The sequence below is a fragment of the Chelonia mydas genome, chromosome 4, assembly GCF_015237465.2.
Source record: "Chelonia mydas isolate rCheMyd1 chromosome 4, rCheMyd1.pri.v2, whole genome shotgun sequence".
Classification (NCBI taxonomy): Eukaryota; Metazoa; Chordata; order Testudines; family Cheloniidae; genus Chelonia; species Chelonia mydas.
The window spans coordinates 102,099,889-102,117,021 of NC_057852.1; the positions used below are offsets into that span (position 1 = coordinate 102,099,889).

General features: G+C 42.2%; 1 long non-coding RNA gene across 1 annotated transcript in view; it reads left to right on the top strand.

Annotated features, from left to right (window-relative positions):
* The first annotated feature begins 1,089 nt into the window (after positions 1-1,089).
* The window catches only part of LOC122465368, a 34,942-nt gene continuing 18,898 nt past the window's right edge, over positions 1,090-17,133 (top strand). Inside the window, exons 1-2 of the long non-coding RNA XR_006290161.1 lie at positions 1,090-1,151; positions 7,568-7,650. This is a non-coding gene — a long non-coding RNA (uncharacterized LOC122465368). The remainder of the gene's footprint in view (positions 1,152-7,567; positions 7,651-17,133) is intronic.

The following is a 17,133-nucleotide window of genomic DNA, read 5'->3' on the forward strand; positions in this document are numbered from 1 at the left end:
AACTCTGGCCATTGTTCTGATCTAGGAAGATACTTATCAGGGAAGATGATACTAGCTCTTTCAGGTCCAGTATTCTGAATCCTTACATATTTGAGTTGTCACACTGGATGGCTGTCAGAAAGCTAGTTGATGGAGAAGGGGAAAGATGGTGGAACGTCTACATGATACAACCTTTAAGTATCTTATTTCTCTGTGGAGAAGATTCCCTTCCCCAGAAATTCAATATAAATAGGCAGTTGCAGGCTTGCTGACATCAAGTGTTTGGGGTCCATCTAGAATCTGTTACATGCAGGGGGAAAAGAGGATGACTTTCAATGAAAATTAAACTAATTGCTCCATTTGGAATTAGACAGATGGAAACCATAATGGGCATGACAACTTGTAATAATCTAAACCTGGAAGAAAATTAAATTCTTCAGCCATCAGCCGTGAAAGGCATCTGTATTACCTGCCTATAAGCATGATTGGAATGTAAATGTGTCCAGTGCAGAAAGTTATGGTGTCATATTTTTTGAAGGAATTCTTTGGAGAAGTTTGGATTCCAAAGCAAAGGAAAAATTTTTGAATTTTGAAATATAGTCTATATATCCCACTCATCCGCACACTCACAGAGAAATAGGTTAGCTTAGAAGGTCATTAGATTTTGTAGCCTACCAATGCAGATTGTAAAAACCGACAGAATAGGCGGTTATTCAATATCCATTGAGACTAGAATCACCAATTTCCCCTATTCACCTAAATTAGCCACTGCACCAGTCAGAGCCCACAGATCTCCAGCCTTAATCTGACCTCTTTGGGGCCAAATATTTTAATTTCCTTATACAGTTGATAAGAATATCCACATGGGTTAATATACTATTTACTGTTTTATCGCTGTAAAGCAGATTGAAATGCAGTTTGCAGTTGCAAGCTTTATTGCCCACTGGGAGTCCATATTCTTACAACAGAATTCTCACTTGCCATTCAGTTCTACTCCTATTAATGGCTTCCTGAGAAAGAAAGTCTTCCTGTGACTGGTTAATTAGGCACCCCTTGCATGGTGTCAGACAGTTTATTATACCTGCTGATAGTACTTCACTGTCAGAAGGACACAGGATGCTAATCTCATTACTTCTCTCTTTAGTGACACAGGCCTGAATGCACAAAAGGAGGTAGGTGCTTGGAAAAATCTCTATGATCCACTAAGCCTGAGTTAGGTGCCTAAGATCCTATACAATGAATGGGGAGAGACAGGCACCTTAGACTGCAATTCACAAAAGTCTAATCTAGCCAATGATTCTCACACTTCTCTCTGTGATAGGCACCTATCTTTGTTTGCAATTCACAGCCAGAAACTCTCTTTTGGGTTAGGCATCTGAGGAGTTTTGTGAGCAGGAAGAGCCCACCTTTTTAACTTTGTAGCCCAGTGATTAGAGTACTTGCCTGGGATATGGGAAAATGTGATGGAAGATGTGGGATGAAAGAGTGATTGGAGCAGGGGGACTGGCCCCAGGGTCTCCCACCTCCGAGGTGGCTGCCTTAATCACTGGCCAACACAGTCATTCTGACACTCTTTCTGGACCAATGATTATTTAACACTGGAACAATTATTTGGGAAGGAGGGAGACTAGCCTGGCCTGGGGGCAGGGCCTCGGGGGCCGAAGAACCGCAGCCAGGCAACAGTAAGGGCCACCCAGGCCGCTGTGGGGAGCCATGGTCCCTCCATCTGCCCTGGAGTGGGGCCCAGGGGAAACGGACACAGTCTGGAGTCCGCTCTCAGGAGCGCCACCCCAGGCAGGTGGAGTGTCCACAGCTCCCCACAGCTGCTTGGACTCCGGGGTAGGCTCCAGCTTCTGACCTGGCTGTGGGGAAGGGCCTTGGGGGGAAGAGGAGGGTCAGTGGGCCAGGCCCATGACAAAAAGTGGATGGGCCAAGCCCCTTGTCCCCGACCTCCTTGACTCATGGCAGTGAATCTCAGAGTTTGAGTCTACAGACTCAGGCTTACACTACAATGTCAAAAATATCCATGCAGATGTTTCGGCTTGGGCTCTGAAACCCAGCCCCCTCCCTGGACTTTCAAGCCCAAGCTGCAGCCCGAGCCTGAATGTCTACATAGCCATCTTTAGCATCATAGCACAAGCCCAATCTTTAAACCTGGGCTCTGGCACTCAAGGTCATAGTTGTTCTGGGTTTTGGGGGGAGGGGAGTCAGGTAGACATACCCAGAGAGGCCCTTGGATAGACCCACATGTTAGACCATATATGTTACAGCACCTATTTTTTAGTTCCTTGCCTCTGAAATCTGGTGAGAGGAGTAAGTCTCTCTGGAGCAGCCAGACAAGCTTATTTAGCATAAAGAGTTTCTGAAAACTCAAGTTTTCATAGAACTGAAATTCCATTTCCTGGCCAGCTCTATTGGTGAGGGTGACTAACCACAGGAAAAGTTAGCAAGTGCAGTGGTGGATTCTCCATCTTTTGGAGTCTTCAGATCAAGTCTGCGTGATTTTCTGGAAGATATGCTTTAGCCAAATGTAAGTTTTTGGGCTCAATACTGGGGAAACTGTGTTGAATTTAATGGCTTGTGATGTACCGGAGGTCCGACTATGGTTCCTTTTGGCCTTAAACTCTGTGAATCTATGAAGAATATGTTGAACACTCTTTGATTAGATATCAAGAGTTGGTTATTGCCTTTGGTGATGCTGAGGGCTTTATGGTGCTTTATTTTTTAAAATTATGCTAAGGGCACACAGAGCACTAAAAAGGTGTTATTTCCATTATGTTTCAAATACTTAGAAGTGATTAACAGTATATTATTTTTAACATGACTGACTCTTTAAACTGTCTGAAGCTAATATATTTGTTTTCCCAAATCATTCTGAACTTACCCTAGGGAAATACTCATTGCTTTTTACATTTTATTCTGTATTTCCTCTATGTATCTCCTCTTTGCTCAGTCACTTTCTGTGACACCAGCTACTGGGCTAATATAGCCATGTACAAAGTTTTCTCTACAACTGATGCTAGAAGCAGTTTTTGGTCATCCTTAGGCAGCAGTTAATAATACACAAAATAACTCCAGTACTTCCTCCGTGATATGAACAACATGCACTTAATCAGCTACCCTGAGGCCATGGTATCCAATTCAGCTAGAAATTTGGATATTCTGCATGGAACAGCAAGCAATAAATGCCTACTTTCCCTCATTCGTCTGCATATTGCAACTTTTATTATTCAGAGAGATGTTTCTTTAGAAATAATTGTATCTAAATTTCTAATTCTCCCCATAATCTCAATATACAAAATATTGCTATGGACAAGAAAGGATGATCTCCCAATTTGTCAGACTAGGAAGCTATTACATGGGATCCAGGTGACCCAAGTTTTAGATTGTTCCTTGTTCTCTCCTGCTCCAGCCTTTCTACCTTGAGTCTTCAATGGGCCTCTGCCTTCCTTGAGCTCCTTCCTTCTGTTCTCCTGACAGCCAGCCCCTAACTGCTGGGTTTTCCCCTCAGTTGCCAAGTTGTAGTACAGTCCACAAATCTCTGCCTCCTCGTGGGCATAGTCTTTACACAGCTTCCTGAATCTGGCCTTACCCGCTTCCTCCTGACACATGAATCACAGCTTTGTTTTTAGACTTCTTAGCCTCTCTCAGACTTTTCAATTCCTCATGCTACCTCAAGCTTATCTGCTCTCTCCCCAGACAGCAGTCACCTGCTGGGCTTTCCTCCTCTTAAGTCTGATATCTGCATAGGTGAGATTGGGTGTGGCTAGCTAAACAGGTGACAGGCCTGAGGTCTCTTGTTCCATACAGGGGGAGGCTGCCCTGTTACACATATGCTTTTCATTTTGGTTTTTGCATTCACATGAGCAAAGTTTGGTTCATATGAATAAAGAAAAGGAGTATTGTGGCACCTTAGAGACTAACAATTTATTTGAGCATAAGCTTCCGTGAGCTACAGCTCACTTTACTCCTTTTCTTTTTGCGGATACAGACTAACACGGCTGCTACTCTGAAACCTGTTCCTATGAATGTTCAATGATGTCAAATTTTAGTATTACCCGAGATTTGTTTGTTTGAGGAGAACATGCGTGACAGGAGGAAGATAAAGTTATTTCCAGAGGTTAAGCCATTGAGATGGGGAAGAGAAACAATGCCTTGTGACTTAAATGACAACTCACAAAGTGCAAATATTGATATGTGAATAGTGCCTACTTGAAACAATATTTCCTACAGAGAGTTCATAAACAGTTTTAGTCTTGTTCTCACAAATTCTTTATCTGACAATTTGAAATCATCAATATGTTACTAAAAATCATGATCTAGTCATAGGCAAAGCATACAGTTAAATTTACCAACTAAATTGATTGCAATGAGTCTTCAACAGCTTTAGTGAAGTTGCTATAGTATCTATACTTTCCTTTTCTATTTCTGTCTTGCTTTTTCAATATGAGCATTACTATATTCATATTTGCACTGATTAAAGTATGCCATAAAATGCACAACGTGAGTATCATGGCCATGCTAACATTACTCTGCACCAGACTGTGGCCCATCCTGTGATTGAGGCAGGGAAATAGCAGGCAGAAGATGAGTGTGCAGAATGAAAGGCACCCCTTTATTCTCCTGCATTGGCTGTTCATACTATGTGTAGCTATATGAGGCAGCATGGAGTAGCCACTACTTTCTTCACTCCCTGTACATATTGGTGGGAGGGCAGTGAATAGAGAGAGCCTTTGCTGCACCCTCTCAATGCGCTCTGATGCCAGGGGGTCTATGCTGTGCTCTGGATGGGATGTACTGGCATAGGAAAAAAACAAGAGGCAAATATGACTCTGAGTCACAATCTCTGCTCCTGGGGTAGTGGAACAATGTGATGCCCCTTGCTCAAGCCTCATGGTAAAGCCACAATGAAACCCTCTGAGAAATTTAGCGTTATTATTATTATTGTTATTATTATTATTATTATTGCCTGATTTTTGAGTGTTTTAATTCAAAATCTTAATCTATTAAGATAATATTGAATATCTGCTAGGGTAAGTTTATAGGCCAAGATATTTAAAAGGGGCTAGTGATGTTGGGTGCCTTGATCTTTGGGTGTTCAACTTGAGATAGATTATAGAGAGCCTAAATAATGGAGGACAGGTGCTTACCACTTCCTGAAAATCAGACCCAGCTAATTCTATTCAGTTTTGGCCTCCAAAAATTTAGGAATTTAGGGCCAGATTTTTAAATGCTTCAAGATGCATAGAGAGACCTAGTGGGACTTTCAAAAGTATCTAGGCATCTAATTTACATGGTGCATAGGCTTCTAGTTTGATTTTCCAAAGCACCTATCTGCATCCATAGGAGCCTAAATACATTTACAAATCTGGCCCTTAGAATCACTAGTGATTTTTCAAAATGTTGCCCATGGTTAACAGGTATCCAACTCTATTTATGCACATCCAGAATAATGTCATTTATGCTTTCATTTTATAGTGAAGTTCTTGAGAAAGAGTTGTAGGAATTATGCATCCAACTCAAAGAACCTGCATTAAAAAGATTTGGTTTGGTCCTTGGGTTTTTTTGTTTTTTTTTAACATGTAGTAATCTCTGCAGTATTAGACACCCGCCTGTACACTTTTAGTATGAATAATGTGATTATGCTAATTAGTTACACAGAGAGAACCCACAATGTTGTATAACAATTTGTTTCACTTGTTATATTCAAAACGTTAACTTCTGAAGACTTGTCATGGGTACAGTAGTTAGCTCTCCTTTGTTAACGTAGTCTACACTTAACCAATTAGTGCAATGTCTTTACCTGTGCCATAAATTAGAGAGATCTTTTAAATATATTATAAATTGGTGATGGATGCTAATTTCAAGACAGTGTTTGCACTAATCAGTTAAAGAAGATGGGTTTATAAAGAGATTTGAGTTCCTTGAACTTGGAGCGGACATAATTAAGTATCTTCTGGTTTTTAATTATAATTAACCTCTATACAGGTTTTGCTTGCCCTCCATGTCCTTGTTCAGAAGATCATTAAGTTAATGCCTTTGTCTTTAATCCCTTTAATAGAGCAGCTTTCTTTTCCTGAACAGTTGTAACTGGGGATACTAAGCCACATAAGGAAATGCCACAGCATACTGAAGTTGGTTCATAAGCAAAAATATTGTAAATAATTCAAACTGCACTATTTGTTACCATCATTCTTTAAGCTCATAACTTAATGCTAGGGATGTGCTAAGGTCATCACTTTTACACCTTGTAAGAGTACATTCTCTGTAGTTGAGCAGCAGGGCAAAATATTATTTTTAATACTATATCAGTGTTTTTTAAAACATCAGGGCAGCTCCTCAGATGACATAAACTGATGTCGCCCCACTGACTTCAGTGAAATGACTCTGATTTATGCCAGTTGAAGATCTACCTCTAAACCCCCAGCACATAATCAAGCAAGAATATATATTCTCATATATGTATGTAAAGATTAACATAAACCCCACACAAATTGAATGAAAGCAGAGTTTTGACACTTGAAAGGAAGAACTGCCAAAGACTCCATAAAGTACGCAAGGGACTTCACTTTTGCAACTGATTTTAAGTGAAAGACTCTCCAAGGTAAGCTGATGGGTGACTGTTAAATATAAAGCCTAATATAAATTGGAGAAAGAAAGAAAGAAACCAAACTGCAGAGATGCGGACCTTAAATTTAGCATTGTTTTCTGAATTTGAAATGCATGTGGGTTTAATTTCTCCCATAGATACAGACACTGCAATGAAGGATACAAACACAACCAAACCCAAATTTAGGAGTATGCCATGTGATCACAACATTTCATGAGAAGCGGCTGGCTGTGCACAGGAGCAGCATGGCAGAAGATGTGCTCCCCTCATATGCCTGCGAGCTCCAGGAAGCACTGCTGATGAGGCTTCTTACTGTGCCCAGCGCAGAACTGGCCACAATAGAGCCTTAATAATGATATTGAATAAGACTAGTGTCAGAATGCATTGTGCAAAGAAACCCCGCAGGACCAAACATACAGAAACTGAAGAGAGGAAGTATTGTTAGACATTGTATGGCTCCCCTTAATTTAAACAGATATCTCAAATGGTTTATTTATGTTCACATCTGTCTCTTTCCTTCTTTCGTCCTCTTTGGGAAAGGAGGGAAATTAAATATGGTAAATTAAACATAACCAACTACAGGCCAGATTCATATCAGTGCAAGTGAAAAGCCTGGCACAGGATAAAGGGGATGAAGTGTGACGTTGGCAGACCAGTTGCCAGCTCATCCCAAAGTCCCCATGTTTCAGCTAAACACTGTCAAAAACATAGCTGTGATCAGTTGGCTGTATGTGTTAGAATGGTTAATAAAACAGGTCTCTGAATTATAACAATGTGTTTAGTGTTTAGACTTTATTGAATACTTGTGTCTTACTGCATGCTTTAATCTCACTTACAGCATCTCTATATATTTTAAGGTAATATTTGACTAGTTGTATTGTGAGACTCTGTGACTGTATAAATCACAAGACAGGAGAGAGAAATTAAGTAGTGTGAAGTGCTGATCTTTGACTGAAAGTGTTATGTTATGTCCAACAGGAAAGGTCCATCCATACCAGATGGTCTATTGTGGGACAAGATGACAAAGGACTCTGTTGTTCTTTTCTCCCCATCACTTTAAGGTTAGTCATGCAAGTGGATTCCTCCCATCAGCTGAGACAGCAGCTCAGAGCACATGGCAAGAAGGAACTAAAAACCCCTTGCAAGAAGGAACTGGTTATCTCAGTGCTGCTTAGACTCTGAGGGATGTTGACCCCACAGTCACCCCAAAGGGGTTAATGGAGGCCAGATAGGACAATTCACCTATCAGGCTACAAGAGGGGGAAATTAAGGCTGAGAGGAAGGCCATAATTAGTGGAAGCTCACCTGTGCAGGAACAAGCTGGGCTTATGTAAAGACAGGGATATGATTGCAGAATTGGCCTTTAGGGAAGTAGTCTGTAGTCACTTCCTGGGGGAAGGGAGGTGTGATTCTGGCTATAGAAATTAGTTTCCAGTTACTCCCTGGGAGGAGGGAGTTTGGGCTGGCAAACCCCAAGAAGGGGGTGGAGCCAGAAGGAGTAGGAGAGGCTCAGGGAGGTGGCAGCAAGGGTCACAGTTGTACAGACTTTGGCTGCTAAGTTGAGGATATCTGAGCTGGAGCCCAGAGTAAAGGGTGGGTCTGGGTTCTCCTATCATCCACTGGGGAAGTGGAACCATAGATGCAGTAAATGGGAAGACTGCCTAAGATTGCTGGTGAGGAAAGACTTCAATACACCAGAAGGGGGGAACACGCATAGTGACCTGACTAGAGGGCCAAGTCATGAAGAGGGTGCACCTGGAGTCACAGAGTGAGAGAGCGAGAACAGCAGGAAGCTGTACAGTGAGCAGCAAAAGGGGACCTCAGACCTGGAAAGAGTTGAGTGTCTTGTTTCCTTTTCCTATTTAATAAATCTTTATATAGTTAGTTAAAGGATTGTCTATAAGTGTTGTTTCAGATGTAACATCTAAGGTGCAATTGACTTGGGGTAAGTGGTTAGTTCTTTGGGACTGGAAGTAACCTGAATATTGCTGTGATTCTTGGTGTAAGAATACACAAAGGTATGCTCATCTGGATGGAGAGATAGATCCAAGTGCCCACTGTCTGTTGCTCCATGTTAAATCTGTTATAGGGCCTGAGGAGTTTACGCTTCACAATTGGTTCTTGAAATCTAAGTATAGAACTCACAACCAATGTGTGGAGCTCTGGCTCCTAACAGTCTACCTGAGGTTGGTACCCATGCCCTTGAGTCACCACAGGCAGCGTTGCAGCAGCATAAACCCCCACTAGCCTGGGAATAATTGCTGGGGTCAGATTAGCCCCTGGAAATTTAGCAGTCCTTGAACACTGCCCTAACTTGTGTCCCTGCTGAAATGGCTCCCTGAAGCATTACAGGATAGCTGGAACATTCCATGGCCACTCCTATCAGTTCAACATGGAATTTTGTGAATATATGTCTTCTTTGGGAATCATAGAACTAGATCAGCTGGTTCTATATCTACCAGGGAGGACCTTTATGCCAGGGGGTATTTTGGGGGATGAGGGACATCTTACAGCATTTTAATTTGACTGCAGCAAACCTGTGACTTCCAGCTATACCAAAAATAAGGTTTGTTTGGGCGAGATTTCTTACAGATTTTCTGGTTTTAGTTTTTATTTGCACTATATTGAATTCCTGTATGGTTTCCCCTGTGCAAAGATACCCATTGTTATGCCCAGTGTGTATAGTGCCCTGCAGTATAAATTTTAAAACACAAATGTGGCCAAATGGTTAGTCTGATATTAATAATCTAACATCTAATAAGTTTCCATCAAGGTTAGTGTAATGATATGGTGTGTTAGGATATAGATATTCAGGCCTGTCTGTAAAGGCCTATACTCTAAGAATTTAGGTGTATTCTTATCACTTGGCTAGTTAGGGGTATAAAAGAAAGAATCAAAATCACTGTCTGCCGGTGTAAGGTCCTTCTTGCATGAACAGAGAGCAACAATACCCGAAGTCGAAAGGTGCAAACAATTCAATGTTTATTGGGGTGAACTTCCAGCAAGCATGATTCCAGTTTCCTTCCTTAGTGTCCCTCTTCCCAGCTCTGACACCACAGAGCCTTACACCTGTGTCCCTGTTCCCATTCCTGCCCTTAGCAAAACATGATTCCAATTTCCCCACCCCTATTCCCTGTTCCCATTTCCCCCCCACTCCCACTCACTTCCTGATTGACTGCAGACTATATAGTAAAACTTGAGTTCTGCTTAGCTATACCTTAACCAATCATTTTCCTGAAATTTAACTAACCAATCCTAACATATTGTAACATGATTATGTAACCAATTATATCCCACCACCTTAACCAGTTTACAGCCAGCAAAATTAATTATACAGCCGACAGAAACAATCACAGAACCAGACAGAGATTATACAGACAAACAATAGCAAAGTGGGAACTATGATGACAAAAAATACAGAAGTGAGGATTTCACATCCCAGCTATTGATAAGTGAGTTCTTGCCAGACAGGATGCTATCAAACTAAGTTTCCTTTTACATCTTCTAGGCACTTCCCTTTCTCTGGAGGCGATAGGCATTATCAGGACAGGATTGTATTCCTAACAGCCCAATAGCACCTTATTTCAATGTGACTATTTCGGAATGTGAGGATGTGACCTTTCACTTCCCAGCTTATGGCTGCCTCTGCTGCTTAGCCAAAGATCTTAGCCTAAGGACAGGGCCTCAGACTGTCACAGTAAGAGAAGGACCTTACACCGGCAGACAGTGATTTTGATTCTTTCTTTTATACCCCTAACTAGCCAAGTGATAACAATACCCCTAAATTCTTAGAGTATAGGCCTTTACAGACAGGCCTGAATATCTATATCCTGACACTCCACCCTTTTTTTTTCTTTTCTTTTTCTCCTGCCCAGATATCCCTGGAAAAGCATAGGACATATGGCGACACATTTCCTGATAGGGCCAGGCATCAAGGTGGAAGGTGTCAATATTCCATTTGTCCCACTGCCCCTTGTGTAGTATAGTGCCCTGCACCTTCTCTCGTACGGGCATACCACACCTATTCCAATTAGTGTTCCAGACTTCCCATTAGAGTGGGCCCGTGAAGGTTGGGTCCAGGTTGTCTAGTACACTGCAGGGTTTGGAGGGCTTATTACTTACTTATAGGTTATCTCCCTATGCAACGTAACACAAGTACAGTTAACAATACAGAATCCACAGCAACACCAAGTCCTGACCACTGCAGTATGGTCCAACATCCGAGACACCCCCAAAACACTGCCTCTCCTCCTTCGACAGGGTCACAATCTGATGTGTCCAGTTGCTGGCAGTTGCAACAAGCTGCCCCTGCAGATTTTGCTTGCTTTTGTCCATATCATAAGTCCATTGAATGTTCACAGAGAAATGGGATATTGTCCAAACCAGCTTGACCACTTGGTATGGAATCAGGCAGTATGCCCTGGTTTGATTATTCACAGCAATAAGATTCACAGATCCATTTGTGCACCAAAGTCCAGATAGCAGCATGTAGATGTGTGTAGTTTGGTTATGGGCTGGTGTAATTGTGCCCCCAGTCATATGTACATTCCCAGCAAAACATCTTATACACAGTACACCCAATTGTCCACCCCTTGCATAGGCCATTGATCCTGCTCCTCCATAGTCACAGGAGAGGGGCACATCCAAACATCTTCTGTTGATTTATACTATTTTACACACCCCTCCATTGATTCCCAGTGAGCTCCTCCCCTTCTCATTATTTCCACAGGGCTTGTGCGGAAGCCGTTGTTGCCGTTCCATTTCCAGGTACCACGGTAGCTATTACACAGGTGCTGGCCTCCTAGTTGAGCATTTTGCGTTCTCATACAAATCTTCCCCCCAAGGTCAGCCTTTTGAAGCCATCCCCCACCCACATCATGAGATTTTCTGTTCATTAAAACACAACAATGCTAGCAAGAAGACAAACACCACAGACAAACAACACAAAACATAGATCCATGGTATTCTGAGTTATTCTTCCGCTGGCACCAGCTTGCTTGTAGAGTGTCTGAAAAACAAAAGAAACAATTTCCACCCTCTTGGTGGGGACAGACTATTGCTTAATAATAATACCACTTTCTTTTACAAATTTCCTTGCTAATTGCAGGAAAAACAGAAGAATTTCCTCCAGGCTGTCCTTATTTCATTCTATAGTCAGGCTAGTGAATTACCCCATTCACTGGTCATTTATGAAATTCATGAGGTAGTGTACCTCAGTTTCCCCTCTTGTACAACAGACCATGTTTGCAATAGTATCTCTGCTGTACCAAACTTTACGTTTATTCTCAGGTAATAGCTGAGACACAGCTTCAGATTTTAGCATTGTACACACACACAAAATTCTCTTTTGCCTAACGTCCCTTGCACTGTGGTTACAGGGACAAACCATCCCGATGAGTCGAAAGAATAGTAAATATGGCAGGCGACCAGCTTGGCTTAATGGTGAAATCCTAGCGGATCTTAAACATAAAAAAGAAGCTTACAAGAAGTGGAAGGTTGGACATATGACCAGGGAAGAGTATAAAAATATTGCTCGGGCATGTAGGAAAGATATCAGGAGGGCCAAATCGCACCTGGAGCTGCAGCTAGCAAGAGATGTCAAGAGTAAAAAGAAGGGTTTCTTCAGGTATGTTGGCAACAAGAAGAAAGCCAAGGAAAGTGTGGGCCCCTTACTGAATGAGGGAGGCAACCTAGTGACAGAGGATGTGGAAAAAGCTAATGTACTCAATGCTTTTTTTGCCTCTGTTTTCACTAACAAGGTCAGCTCCCAGACTGCTGCGCTGGGCATCACAAAATGGGGAAGAGATGGCCAGCCCTCTGTGGAGATAGAGGTGGTTAGGGACTATTTAGAAAAGCTGGACGTGCACAAGTCCATGGGGCCGGATGAGTTGCATCCGAGAGTGCTGAAGGAATTGGCGGCTGTGATTGCAGAGCCCTTGGCCATTATCTTTGAAAACTCGTGGCGAAAGGGGGAAGTCCCAGATGACTGGAAAAAGGCTAATGTAGTGCCAATCTTTAAAAAAGGGAAGAAGGAGGATCCTGGGAACTACAGGCCAGTCAGCCTCACCTCAGTCCCTGGAAAAATCATGGAGCAGGTCCTCAAAGAATCAATCCTGAAGCACTTACATGAGAGGAAAGTGATCAGGAACAGTCAGCGTGGATTCACCAAGGGAAGGTCATGCCTGACTAATCTAATCGCCTTTTATGATGAGATTACTGGTTCTGTGGATGAAGGGAAAGCAGTGGATGTATTGTTTCTTGACTTTAGCAAAGCTTTTGACACCGTCTCCCACAGTATTCTTGTCAGCAAGTTAAGGAAGTATGGGCTGGATGAATGCACTATAAGGTGGGTAGAAAGCTGGCTAGATTGTCGGGCTCAACGGGTAGTGATCAATGGCTCCATGTCTAGTTGGCAGCCGGTGTCAAGTGGAGTGCCCCAGGGGTCGGTCCTGGGGCCGGTTTTGTTCAATATCTTCATAAATGATCTGGAGGATGGTGTGGATTGCACTCTCAGCAAATTTGCGGATGATACTAAACTGGGAGGAGTGGTAGATACGCTGGAGGGGAGGGATAGGATACAGAAGGACCTAGACAAATTGGAGGATTGGGCCAAAAGAAATCTGATGAGGTTCAATAAGGATAAGTGCAGGGTCCTGCACTTAGGATGGAAGAATCCAATGCACCGCTACAGACTAGGGACCGAATGGCTAGGCAGCAGTTCTGCGGAAAAGGACCTAGGGTGACAGTGGACGAGAAGCTGGATATGAGTCAGCAGCGTGCCCTTGTTGCCAAGAAGGCCAATGGCATTTTGGGATGTATAAGTAGGGGCATAGCGAGCAGATCGAGGGACGTGATTGTTCCCCTCTATTCGACACTGGTGAGGCCTCATCTGGAGTACTGTGTCCAGTTTTGGGCCCCACACTACAAGAAGGATGTGGATAAATTGGAGAGAGTCCAGGGAAGGGCAACAAAAATGATTAGGGGTCTAGAGCACATGACTTATGAGGAGAGGCTGAGGGAGCTGGGATTGTTTAGTCTGCAGAAGAGAAGAATGAGGGGGGGATTTGATAGCTGCTTTCAACTACCTGAAAGGGGGTTCCAAAGAGGATGGCTCTAGACTGTTCTCAATGGTAGCAGATGACAGAACGAGGAGTAATGGTCTCAAGTTGCAATGGGGGAGGTTTAGACTGGATATTAGGAAAAACTTTTTCACTAAGAGGGTGGTGAAACACTGGAATGCGTTACCTAGGGAGGTGGTAGAATCTCCTTCCTTAGAGGTTTTTAAGGTCAGGCTTGACAAAGCCCTGGCTGGGATGATTTAACTGGGACTTGGTCCTGCTTCGAGCAGGGGGTTGGACTAGATGACCTTCTGGGGTCCCTTCCAACCCTGATATTCTATGATTCTATGATTCTATGATACTCTTTTACACAACTGTACCCTGATTACACTTCCATCTTGTACAACTAGACACAACCAGGGGCAGCCAAGTTAAGTTCCAATAGAAACCCCTTACATCCTTTAATGATTTTGATTACATTACCCAATAGTCAAATAATTTTGATCAGATTATCTCTCCACCTGCTGCCGGCAGCAGTCCCTTATAGACCATTTCTGTGGGAAAAGGACCCATTTTCCCCTCAGAATAGCTGTAAAGGCTTCTGGGAACAGAAGCATAGTGGTGGGAGTAGCCACTCTACCTGACCCCCTTGGATAAATTAATTACCAAGCTTCCATCCAATGTGACTGCACAGAATTGCACATACAGTTACATTTATATAACTGGGTTTTACCATTACACAAAAACTTCTTTCCTGTAACACCACAACTGCTACCTTTTACCATTTCTACAACTCCCAAATGTTTACGTTCCTGCAAACCCTGTATCATCATTTTTTACAAAAGCTATTTGTAAGTTTTCACTCACTTCTATTAAATCACATACTCCTACATTTAGTTCTTTAAGTAGTGCAATTTGTCTGTAACAACTTGACCACCAAGTACAATTATTGCCACACAGCTGCCTTAACCTGTGCTGTCTTTACCTTGAGGCTGTTCAAAGAGGCAGTAAAACATTTGTGTCTCTATGGCTGCCCATGGATCTTTTACTCCAAAAATTCCAGTGGAATACAGCAGACCTTCATCATACTTTGTCCAAAATAACCAAAAACATCTCACATAAGTATCCAAAGTACCCTCCATTAAAACTTCAGAAAAACAAAAGTGTGGAAATTGCACTTTTGGACTTCGGGTATTGTTGCTCTCTGTTCATGCGAGAAGGACCAGGGAAGTAAGTGGGTGAAGGAATAAGCCCCCTAACATGGTGCAATATGCTGAAATAAGTCACAGCAGTTAAGAGTGAAGCACAGACTTTCTGTTGCTCTAGTTTTTCTGGCAGTTCTTACTGATTGTTAATCTTTACAGTTTAGTATCAACAGCACTTTTCCTTGGTTGCTGCCGCTTAGCATTAAATCAAATAATCAGCCAATACTATGACAGATAATGGTACAGTTATATTTCCTACATAGAAATCTCAAATCTCAAAATTTGAGTCACTTACTGTGCAACCTTTCCTTTGTCAAAATTTTACCAATCACCCACCATCCCAGTATCTAGTGTAAATTCTGTTTTACAATCCTTTCAACAAGCTACAGTTTGAGAGGCAATTCTAGTTAAGTGTTTCATGACAGATGCTATTCCAGGAAGAGGTCACCTGTCTCTAACCACTGTAATTCTCATCCTGCAATGGCACTGGTTCAAAAGATTTCAGAAAAGAAGGAGCTCAGTGCCTTAGTTCTGATCTCATTTACTTAGTCTAGTATGTTACAGTGTAACTCAACTGACTTCAGTGGGCTACTTTCCAAATCATACTGGTGGAAGTGGGACCTGAACTGGGCACTAAGTGTCTTGTGAGTAGAACTGAGTGACATTTTTTGACTAAGACGTTCACTGAATTCATGTAGATTACACCAAACTGTTTTGGTCAGAACAAATTCCCCTAAAAAATCAAAATTTCACCTTGAAGTTTTCAAATTGAAACATTTTGATGTTTTGTTTACACTTTTATTTTTTTAAAAGGAAATTTTGAATGTGTTCACAATTGAAACAATTTAGTTCAACACAATGTTTTCTTTTAACCTTTTTGATTTACTAAAGATTTGCTTTGGTTTGATGTGAAATGATTTTTTTTATTTTTTATTTTTTTCCCAGAATTACCAGTGAGTAGAAAAATCCATTATTCACCCCTGGACTAGTACTATTATTTATTTGTATTGAGTTAGCACCGAGGATCCCCAGTATGGATCAGGATCCCATTGTGCTAAGCATTGTACAAACACACTACAAAAATATGGCACCTGCCCCAAAGTGTTTATAGTCCAAGTAGCCTTTTTCCCATTTTTTAGATCTGATTCTGATCTCTCTAATGGCTACCCACTTGTGTGGCTTCATGGATTTCAACTGAGTTACTTTTAAATTATACCTGTGTGCGATCAGACTCAGGCCCTCTTATAGTCTCTGAAAAAACTTTCCTTTTTTATCGTGACATGCACAGAAATTCTCCACTTCTATCTCCCATAGCTGCTCCACACACACATGCTGCTTTACCACCTTTTCTCTTATCTCTAAGTGCTATTAACCAGCACAGAGGCGAATTACAGTTTTGTGGGCCCAGGGCCAGAGCAAGTAGGGGCCCCTCCCCACCCCTTCCACCTGCAGTCACTCCCCCAACCCCCCTGGGAAATGAGGTCAGGATATGGGGGCTTGCCCCGCCCCACTCCCCCATCTATCACTCCAGTTGGGGAGCAGAATTAGGGCATGGGGGCTTGCCCCGCTCCACCCGCCCAGCGCTCCTGCCGGAAGTGGGGGAACCCACTCCCCAGCAGGAACGCCAGGTGGGTGGGCAGGTGGAGCAGGTCAGGGTCCATTAGGGGTGCCCATTTTTCCAGGGCCCCCCCAATTGGCAGGGCCCATAGCACGGGCCCTGTTGGCCCAGTGGCTAATCCACCACTGCATCAGCATCATCACTTTTGCTAGTAAGAGACTTTGCAATTTTTGTTAGCACTATGACAAGGTTAGAAGAAATAAACTAAACTTATAAAGATTTCATTTGAGCGCACTGTAAAACTCCATATTTAGGCCAGAGGGATGTGTTTTGCAACAAAATCATAGTATAATTATAACTGAGTGAAAATGTTACTCTTTTGTGCTTTCATTATATTTGGGAAAGAATTCTATATTTTTAAAAAAATGTTATGTAATTTGCAAATTTTTAAAGTACATTTTAATGATCAAAATTTATCATAAACAATGTTACTGAAAATATATTCTCTTAACATATGAACAATTAGCAAGTTTTGAACATAAATTCTGGGGGAAAAGAACTCTGAATTTTCCATTGGAAGACTAGGCTGATTTTGTTTAATATATACAGCAAACATTCTGGTTGTGTGTATGTGTGTGTGTGTGTGTGTGTTTGTATATATATATCTGTGTGTGGGGTGGGAGGGAGGATAAAGTCATAGGGCCATACAGCATTAGTTGGTAT